Source organism: Prosopis cineraria, unplaced genomic scaffold, assembly GCF_029017545.1.
Source record: "Prosopis cineraria cultivar Desert tree isolate PC_DT_omini unplaced genomic scaffold, ASM2901754v1 PC11, whole genome shotgun sequence".
NCBI classification, from domain to species: Eukaryota; Viridiplantae; Streptophyta; class Magnoliopsida; order Fabales; family Fabaceae; genus Prosopis; species Prosopis cineraria.
In genome coordinates, this window is record NW_026555342.1 from 18464636 (window position 1) to 18475425 (window position 10790).

General features: G+C 30.0%; 1 long non-coding RNA gene across 1 annotated transcript; it reads left to right on the top strand.

The window, feature by feature from the left end:
- The first annotated feature begins 3682 nt into the window (after positions 1-3682).
- LOC129285483 (uncharacterized) lies at positions 3683-7670 on the top strand. Its single transcript, XR_008587220.1, has 3 exons — positions 3683-4071; positions 4928-4991; positions 6087-7670. It is a non-coding gene; the product is annotated as an uncharacterized LOC129285483 (long non-coding RNA).
- Positions 7671-10790: the final 3120 nt, after the last annotated feature.

Sequence of the window (10790 nt, forward strand, 5' to 3'; positions counted from 1 at the left end):
TTTAGAGGAAAAAACCAATGCTATTAAAATCAGATTGAATATTAAACCGATTAAAGTATTAATTCACAATTCAATGGTTGAATTGGGGTCGAATCAAAATCAGACCGTTTATAATTAAATTAATATATTTTAAATATTTATATGCTAAAAATTATAATTATAGAAAAAATATTAATTTAAGTATTATAATTTAAACACCTTTTAAGGCCACCAACACCGTCCTAAAGTTTGTGGCCTCCATTTATTTGACTATTTCTCTTAAAAAGTCAAAATATTTATTATATTTGGTTTCTCACATGATTTAGCTTGTGTGCATAAAGACAGTTTTGCTTTTTTATGAGTTCTTCTCATTTCTTCTTGGACCAATAAGGCTGACTCCTTATGGCTTACAGAACAGCTAGGAGCTACATAGATATTAGCGTCCCCAAAGAGAGTCATTTGATTCAAAGACTTAGTGGGCCACAAGCTTGTCAGGTGCGACTGGTAACAGATCGAGAGAGAGCTTCAGGCGCAAGATGAAGAGAGAGACTGATGATGCAAAGCATGAGTGCAATGACTGATAAGGAAGAATGAAGAGGACTCAGTGATTTACGAAGAAGGCGCTCGAAGAAGATGAGGCTTGCGCTTGATTCTTACAACTTGAGAGAGCTTTAGTTGCAATGATTTAGATTTAGGGTTCGAGAGTATGACATTGAGAGGTATGCTACTTCGCGATTTGCCCTTTTTTGTCTCTTTCATCTAAATTTTTTTTAAAATAAAAAAGTGTCAGTTTAGTTGTTAATTTAGAGAGAAGAAAAAAAATAAAATAAAATGAACCGTTTGAGCCATTCAAACCGTCAGCTCTCCCGGTTCATAGCCGGTTTAGGTAGTTCGCAAGTGGTTCACTTCTCCCCTAGTTATGTGTTAGTTTTGGACTGGCTACTTGGTCAGTTCCCGATTGCACCAGTCGAACTAGCCGGTCCGGTCCGATTCTGATAACCATAGAAAAAACTACTAGCAAGCTTTCCACTAAACCACAACCATCTCTTGCTATGCTTGTTCTAAGATTTATAAAAATAACTTCAAAATCTCTTATTAGTAATAAATTAATTTAATTTAATTTTTTAATTCTTGGGTCATTATAGGTTTTTATTTTTTCGGCCAAAAGAAAATGACGCATTAATTGAAGCAATTCTACCATATATATTGACAAAAGGAAAAACTACATAGGTCAATTTTTTACTCAAGGCTCTATTAACTTTTTTCACCGAGAGTGTGGATCATTTGTTTGCAACGGAAAGCTATTATAATCAAGATTATTAAACTTAAAAGTTTAAATAAACTCATGATAAATAAATTAAAAATGTAGACTCAGATCATAAATTTATAAAAATTTATTTCTATTAATAAATAGCCTTTAAAAGTATATAATTAAATAATTAAAATATAAAATATGATCATAATTTAATTTAAATATATTTTAAATATAAATCGTTGATATTTAATCTACATTCATATATTATTATATTCAACATAAAAATGTCAAAATAGGACAACTTAAGGTCCGTTTGGTTTATATTCTTATTTTTTATTTTTAAAAACTGTTTTGTCATGCAGTTTTTAAAATTATTTTTTTGAAAAATCCCTTTGGTTATATCAATTAAAAATAAATTTTAAAATAAAAAATAAATTGATAGTGATGATTATAGACAGTTAATGATGGCAATTAATAATTAAATTTAATGTTTTTTAAAAAAATAAAACAAAAAAACTTAAAGTCGTTTCTATTTTTTAAAAAAAATAAAAAATGAAAATAATTTTAGAAACAACTAAATAAAAACCACTTATTCAAAAAAAATTAAATTTTTTATTTTCAAAAATAAAAATAGTTTTTAAAAATAGAAAAGAAATAGACTCTTATTTTTAGTATTTTTTGTTTTCTTTTTTATTAATATTAGTCTTTTTTTTAGTTTTATTTTTTATTGAACTGGGTCCTACTGTTTCTATGAATCAAATTCTACATAATATATACTTATATTGCTCAATGAGTTTATGAGTAGATTGACATAATTTTATAAGTTAAAAAAATAAAAATGATAAAATTAGAGAGTCAACTCGTAAGTTTAATAAAATTTTATCAAGTTCAAGTTTATAAACAAGTTAACATAATTTTATAAGATAAAAATATAAAAATGATAAACTCATAAAGTCAAACTCAAGAGTTTGACAACGATAATTATAATATTCTTTGTGATTTTCCATTCTTGATATATATTATTATTACTCTCATATATAATCCCAAAACCTAAAATCATCAGCTTTTGACTGTTTAATTTTTTTTTAGATTTTTTTATTATAAAAATCTTTAAAGAACTTCAAAAGATTAAGACATATATAAAATAAAAACGTACGTGCGATATTATTTCTTGTGAATTTTATAAGGATTACATTTGAAAATAAAATTAAAATAAAAGATACAGTCAATCAAAGTTTAATTTTGTGAAGTAGCCTATTTTGAATTTTTTTTTATTTTTTTTCTCGAACTGTACAAGAATTTTATATTAAAAGTTTTTTTTAAAGATTTTTGAAATTTTCACCTTAACTATATATATTATCTAGGGCTTGATTGAGATGTATTTTGGGTGATTCTGATTCATTGATAATTAAAGAAATCAATAATGATTGAGTTGAGTTTGGTAAAAAAATAAATAATGGTTGAGTCATCATCAATATATCTTAACAAAACTCATAGAATGCACCCTATTGGTCAGAAATTGTGCTATCTCATTGGTCAAAAATATTTTGGTCCAAGTTTAATTCCCTTCTATTGGCTAATTCTATTTTGTCTTTGCACCTACATTTAATATGAGTATTCATTCATTCATTCATTCATTTTAGTATCTCAACCATCTGGCCTGCATGAATTTCAAATGGGAGCATTAATTTCAACTATTTCTCCATATTCATTTATGCCCCATATTCCCAATGTTTATTCCATTCTTCCCATTAGTTTGTAGTTCTGTTTTTATTATTTCTTTGTTTGTTCTTACTTAATTTGTAGGTCTGTTCTAGCCGCTCTATCTTCATTTTCTTTGTTTAGTCCCTACTGCATTTTTAATTGAAGGTTTTAGTTTCCTAGATGGCTACCGATCATTTCACTCCCCTAAAAGATCTTCAAGAGGGTGTTGTTGATGATAAGGTTCGTGTTTGGATTGTACGCAAGTTTTGGGTTGACGATTTTGGCTTCTATTAGATTGCAAAGTCTCCCAACTTTATTATTTCTAATATGGAGGTTAGTCTTCTGAAATATTATCTTTATATCTCATTCGCATCATCCAATTATCTACCACATTTCTTCTTTTGTATCTCCTATAATTTTCCTATTTTTATTGTTTCTAGGAAACTCTTCTAATGGTTGTAGTTAATGTTCTTCACCTTATCTGTGATAACCCAAAAATTTTAAGTAAAACTAAATATATAAGTTTGTATTTTAATAATAATTATATTAGTTTTTGGAATAATTATGACAAGAAGGAAAGTTGTCGTAGTGGCAACAGAGCAAACATCTCCTCATTGGGTCCTGAGTTCGAACCGGAACTGGGCCATGAGTGGTCTTATTTTTCTGTCTTTTTATTATGTGAAATTACAGAATTACCCTCCTTCAAATTAGATAAAAATCTTCACTCTTTCGATTTTTCCAGACGCAGCAGAGAGAGAGAGAGTGTGTGTGTGATGGATGCTCTGAGATTTCATTCCTTCTTCCTCCTTCGAACCTTCGCAGTTTTTCCTTCTGTTTTCATCGTTGTTGTCGCTAGCGTGAGTAACCACCCTTGCTTCAATCGTCCGAAGTTGACAAGTCCTTAAGTTTGTCTGTTGCTGCTGCGCGTCTGCAAGATCTCTTCGTTCTTCCCGTTTCCAGCTCATATCTACTGTGATTTGTTGAGCCGCTACTCTTCTATTACCGTTGTTGGAGGCTTGGTTGATCAGAAATTTTAGTTTTGCTCCCCCATTCGTCCGTGCGTTACTGTAGATGTTGCTGTAAGTGTCTGGAAATCTTTATCTTCCTCTGCTGGTGCGTGTAGGAATTTTCAGGTTAGAAACTCGATCTTATCTCCTTCCTCGGAAACATTTTTGTGCATGTGAATGGATAAAGAGATGGGGCTGATTGAAAAAAAAATTATGTCCTGTAGATGCTGCTGTTGATACACAAATTTTCTTCCATAGTTTCGATTAGCTTTCTTCTACTTGTTTTCTTTATGGTTGCTGATTCATGTCTGAAATTTTATACCCTTCATCTTGCTAATTTTCTGTGCGAGCATTTTAATGGTTGAAGCTATAGAATTTTAGCGTGTTTGGCTGCTGCTCGTGTGTCTTAGAGAATAACAAATTCAAATGTTGAGCTGAAAATCCATCTTAAAGCTTGATACTGATCTTCATATGGTCATAATTTTTGGAATAAATTAATTTGGGTGGAATGATTGATGTTGAAGAATTGGGTAAAATGAAGTTGGAAGAGAAGAGGTTAGATATGATAATGGAAGATTAGTGTTTATAAGATGCTTATTAAAATGCTTATTAGAAGAATTGAATTTGACTTTAAAATTTCATAAATTCTTGTGGGAAGTAGGGTTAGTTTAGAAGTTATTAATCTATAAATTTAACTTGAAAGGTGCAAAGGACATTTGATTATGAAATTAATAGTGTATGATTATTAGAATTCTCGGAGACTGATACTTTGTTGAGAAAATACTTAAACGCTAGAGTTCTTATGAGGAGATTGGAAAGGATATATATTCGGTGTCTTGACAAAATGTTGATGAGAAATATATTTTTATATGTAACTTCGGTTTAAATTTTCAAATTTATTATAGTTGATTAGTGCTGAAAATGTTAAAAAGAAATTATTGTATTGGTTAAGGGTTGAATAGAATTTTAATATGATTTATAGGATATTTGGAGGAGGAGAAATTTGATCAACAGTGAGAGGTGAATTTTAATTCTGGGAATTTTAGGTAAGTGAATACCGTCCCAACTGATTTTTTTTTATTCAAAATTTCCTTTACTAGAATATTATGTTTTTCTGGAAATCATTTTAATAGCATTGATGCAATTATTAAATATTTGTTGATTAACATTACTTTATTTTGAGAAATGAGTTTTATTAAATTTGAAATGTTATTTGATCAACGAAGTCAAGTTTGAACTTTGATTATGAGATTTTTTTTAATCAAATATTGGATTGATACAGAGAATGATTCATGCGAGTTTGAAGTTGAAATTTTTTTTATTCAGTAAATGCACGCATAAGCATTGGATATGAAATTTTATACTGGCAAGTTTTAATGCTTAAAAGTATTCATGCGAGTTTGATTTTGAGAATGAGAACTGTATCTTGAAAGTGATGATTTTCTCGCATGTTTGAAAAATGGTTTTAAAAAGGGACTTTGTACAGAACACTGATTGCTAACGGCAGTTCTGTTAGCCCTTGGCGTGCCATGGTACACCTAGCTAGCAGGGTGTTTATGGGAGGTGTTAGCCCCGTGCGATGGCCAACGCACGTGGAACGGAGGGATGGTTATTCGTGAGCATGGTACTCATGTTTGTTTCGTGGCTCTGGCCGGGTTTGGTTTGTATTACCCTCGTGGACTGTGTGTCCACGTTTGTTTCGTGACTTCGGCTGCGTTTGGTTACTTACCTTCGTGGACTGTGTGTCCACATTTGTTTCTGTGGCATAAGTCACGTTTGGGTATTTACCCTCGTGGATTATGTGTCCACGTTTGATAATTGTTCTGATAAGCCCCTGTAATTATAATCTGATTATTTGGTGATTTTATATTCTATTGGTTCTCATTTAGCAACTTATTTATAAGTATTTATTTCATTTACATGCTTTCTTGAAATCAAGTGATAATAACAATTTTTATGATAGTTCAATGATTTACGATTTTATTTAATTTTTATAGAGCCATTTCATTTCAAAGCTTATGGAATTTTTATGTAAGAAGTTGCCTCTTTGGTTACATAATTATTTTGAACTTTTTTCTTATTCATGATCAATTATTTATTGTTGGGATGATATTCACTGGAAAAATTTATTTGGGTCTCAGATTTGTTAACTGACGCCGATTCCACCATTGACTCTGAAGGGCAAACTAGCTACAGTGGGTGGAAATTTTTGATTGGTACTGTTACTTTTAATGTAAATATATAATTTGTATGTCTTTTTGATTTTTTTTTAAAAAAGAGTAGATGCTCCACATAGATTGTTGTTAGGATTTTATTTTGATTTATATAGTGTTGCTGGCTGGAAGGAGCTAAGCTCCTGATTGATGCTGTTTTCTGAAAAAAAAAAAAATTTTGTTATAGAACTTTTGGGAGATCGTATTTCCAGGGAAGGTTCTGTCGAAATTTCAAAAAAAAATGTTGAAGTCTTATTATGACAATTAATAGTAGCATTAGAATTTTTATACAATCTGGTTATTTTTAAAATGAAAGAAATTTTTATTTTAAGGCTTACGGGAATGCATGATATAGTTCGCACCCGTGCCAGTCACTCTTTATTTTCAGGGTGTGACATTATCCATCGCCTATTGCCCATTCTTCATGAAGGGTCTACATATCACATCCAATACTTTGAAGTCAAATGGGCTAGAAATCCTGTATCCACTAAGTACTTCGTTATTATACAACTTGATACATATTTTAGTAAGTCACCAATCATGGTCCCCTCGCCTACTATAAAGTTGATTCCCCTCCCATTTTTAATAGATCCTCGTAGGTCTGAAAAATAACTTTTCAGTAAGTAAAACTTTTTTCATTGTTATTGTAAACATCATTATTCATTCTAAAGTTATGTCTTTCAAATGTTATCTATTTAACCATATGCTCATTAGTTTTTCTTATTATTTTCAAATGTTGCTGAATTGATTACTTGTGTTGGTCCCCTCATCAAGGAAGAAGATAATGGCTTTGTGCATTGGAAATTCTCCTTCATATTAAAGGACACATGGTTTGCTTTGTTCAACTTCATCTTCCTATAACTAAATAACTTTACTTTGTCACCATTTTATTGTGATTTTATTCTTATAGGTGAATAATTTCCAATCAATATCTTATTTACACTGGTAATCATCTAAATTGTTTACTTGAGGATGGTCTGGCTTAGGGTGTATATAATGATTATCTTCTAGAGATTGAGAAAAAAGATTCAGTTGCTATATTTGAATTTGCTAAGTTGGTGGGGAAGAATGGTCAGTCACAATTTTTCTTATGATTCTTTTCCATTCCATTATTTTAATTATGGTTTTATAGTAAGATTTATCATTTCATTCACTCTAAATGCAGATGACAAGGTGATAATGAACCATTATAATGCTATCAGGGTGAAGTACAACCATGATCATAAATTTGTCTAGTTCTTCAAAGATTGTTTAAAAAGGCAAACGTCTTTGATTGACCTAGATCACCCTTCTTCATCAAGAATTAAAAGTTAGGATATTTTCATCAGTACCCAATCGTCTCATGTAGAAGGCTTCTTTTGTTTTTCATCCTCTATGTTTCACTTTGCTAAATCTGTAATCTTGCTTCTAAAGTTGACAGTTATAATTTAAGCTCTGTTTTCTTTTGGTTGGGCTATGCATGATCATGTTGGCCCCACATTAAGTTTTTATCTATCATGCTCAATACATTCTTAATTATAGCAATTGTTCTTTGATTAGAAGCTTATATAACTATTACAATTAGTTTATCTCTTCTTTTTTCTTCATTATTAATGGTAGTATTTCATGACTCAAAATTAAAATTTTATTTTTTAAATCATCAGACTTTGTCCCAACAATTGAACACATATTATATAATTAAGTTTATATCAGAAAGCCTGTAATCATCAGACCATATGAGGTACCAAACTTGTAAGAATCATGAGCAACACCAAATGTCTCAGTTCCATTAAACTTTATATAATGAAGTTGTATCAAACCTGTACATATAATGAACATTATAGTAGAAGACGAAAAACTTAGTTTAATTAATCATGTATTATATAATGAATTTTATATTAGAAGACAAAGCCTCATTACTTGATGTATTGTTCTGAGTTCCTTCAAACAGTTGCAACTGAATTTCTTCCATCTTTACCTATTCATCTAAACCATCAAAAAATATTATTATTAATCATTTAATCAAGAACAATCTATTGTCACGTTGCAATTATAAAGGCTATTCAATATTACTATAATATTCCCAAGTAGTGAAGTAAACTATTAATTTATAAGCCTTTAAGAGTACTTTTTTTAAATCCTAGACACATAGTTTGAAAACCATCCCCTATTTAAAGGTATTTATTGAAATAAATTATCCATTTTTTCTTATTTCCTAAATAGGCACAGACTCCAACCACTGCCCCAACTAAAATTAATTTGTAAACCAAGAGTCTTTCATTTTAATGGCTTTGGAGAATCTATATCTATATTATTTCAATTTCAACTCAGATTCTCGAGTTAAATTAATTTTACATTAAAATGGAGCAGTAATTTCTTTTAAGAACATTGAACTTCTCAACAACTCTTAAACCTAAAAACCATCATTAATGCTTAATATCATCTGTTTATAAAGGGGCTCCCCATGTAATACTCATTTCAATTTCTCCTTTGTCAAAATCAATCTTGTACTTATCTTTACCTTAAAAAAAATACAAATTCTACATTATTAGCGTCAGTCATGTCGTTTGATGAATATGATTTTGTGAAGAATATCAATGACCCCATAGAGACATAGTATATTATGGTTAGAGTTTTAAGAAAATGGCCTATGAAGTAGAAAAATCCACCTTTCAACACCTGAAACTTTTCTTACCTACTAATTAATGAGAAGGTGTTCATTAAAGTTTGCAGCTTGGTATAATATTAGTTATCAGTTTTCACTAACAAATTCTTATTCTTTACTCAGGGTTCAATGATACAAGCTTTCCTTCAAACAAAAAATTTAATATAATAGTGTCACTTAAAACCAGTTGAGGGACAAATCTATTTCATAGAGAACTTTGAAGTTCTCCCTAATGCTGACAACAACAAGGGTTGTACTCATCCCTAGAAAATAAATTTCCATACAAATACTTTCATCGTGTAGCATGAAGCAGATGTCCCATCATATAGATTCAACTTTGTCCTAATTAAAGAGGTTATAAGTAAGGTAGATACAATAAAGAAAATAAAAAACTTTGATCATTTAATTGGTGTGACATTGTTTTTTTATTTAACCCATATATTACAATTAATTCTACTAAGTCATATATCTAAATGTGAAGTTAGAACTAATGGTTGGGCTTATTACAGACATCATAGGTGTCTTACAAGGTTTTAGAAAAATTCAAGACCATAAGTCTAGTATTTCTAACACAAATAGGCTATCATTCACAATAGCCGATGAAGAGTGAGTTTTGTAAATGCATATGATATCTAATTATATTATTACATAATTCATTTCCATGTTCTTTCTACTATCTGCAGGGAGAGGTCTATACTTGTTGTTCTTTTTAGGGATAGTGCAGACAGTGCTGCCAATGCAAGAACTGTTGACTTAAACCTTCCTATCATCGTTGTTGTAAAACTATGTTTAGTTGGGTTCTATCAAGGTGTGCTTTTGTGTTGATTGTATTATTAGTGTCTTCCTTCTTTCAATCATTTATTAAGTGTCCATATTTAATACCAAATGCTTAATGTAGGCAAACTTCAACTATCAAACTATGGAACAGCTACTTAGGTCCTCTTCAATCTACCTATAGAGGAGACTTAAAAGCTTCTAGATATATACTTCATTGAATTATTCATATTCTTTTTCTTATACATTATATTATCAACTCATATTGTTTACTTATGCACATTTTTATAGTGTTAATAATTCCAATGAACTATCCCAAGCTTTCTCTATAATGGCTTCTGAAAATGTTGATTACTTCAATCCTAAATATCTACTTACATTTCCAATAAGAATTTCTATATGCAACCTGCTTGACATTGACAGTGTAATTATTTTTCTTTCTAAAAATGTTACATCTTCCTTTCTTATAAAGAATAATATATCATTAAGAGATTTATGACAGATGTGATTTACTACTTTGCACTTTCTGAATTTGGATTTTTAAGGAAGATGAGGTTGTTATTAAGTGCAAGATTCTTAAGATTGAGACTAGAGATGGATGGACATATGAAGGATGTGGCCCCTGTGATGCAAAGCCATTAAAAGATGATAAAGGTGCTCTGTATTGTAAGACTTGCAAAAATAAAAAACCTATTTTTGAGCCAAAGTAAGTTAATTTAATTGTCAATCATGAATTTTTTTCCAGACCAAATTTCTTTCTACATCATCTTATATTTTAATATTTACTTACAAATTTAAAGTCCATTACAAAGTAAGTGATAGCTCCCGACAATGTCTTGTGGTCTTTTTCAATCGCCTTACAGTACAACTATTTGAAACAAGTGCAACCAATCTTCTAGCTAAGCAAGATAAGGTTCCATAACTATAAGAATAAATCTTATATTTTTTACTCTTTGTACATACATCCTTATTCATGTAGACTTTAGTATATCAATGACTTCTATCTAATTAACTTTTTACTACTAAACTCATTTTAGAATAGGCCTACCTTATTTCCAAGAATTTTCAATAGAATTATAGCAAGGGAAATGCTTCTGAGACTTAAGCTTATGAACTTCAATATCAGGAATTGATATGCTAGAATTAGTGTTTCTCAACATACTGATGATCCTGAAATAATCAGCCAATTTACTTACTCTAAGGGAAAGTTACAC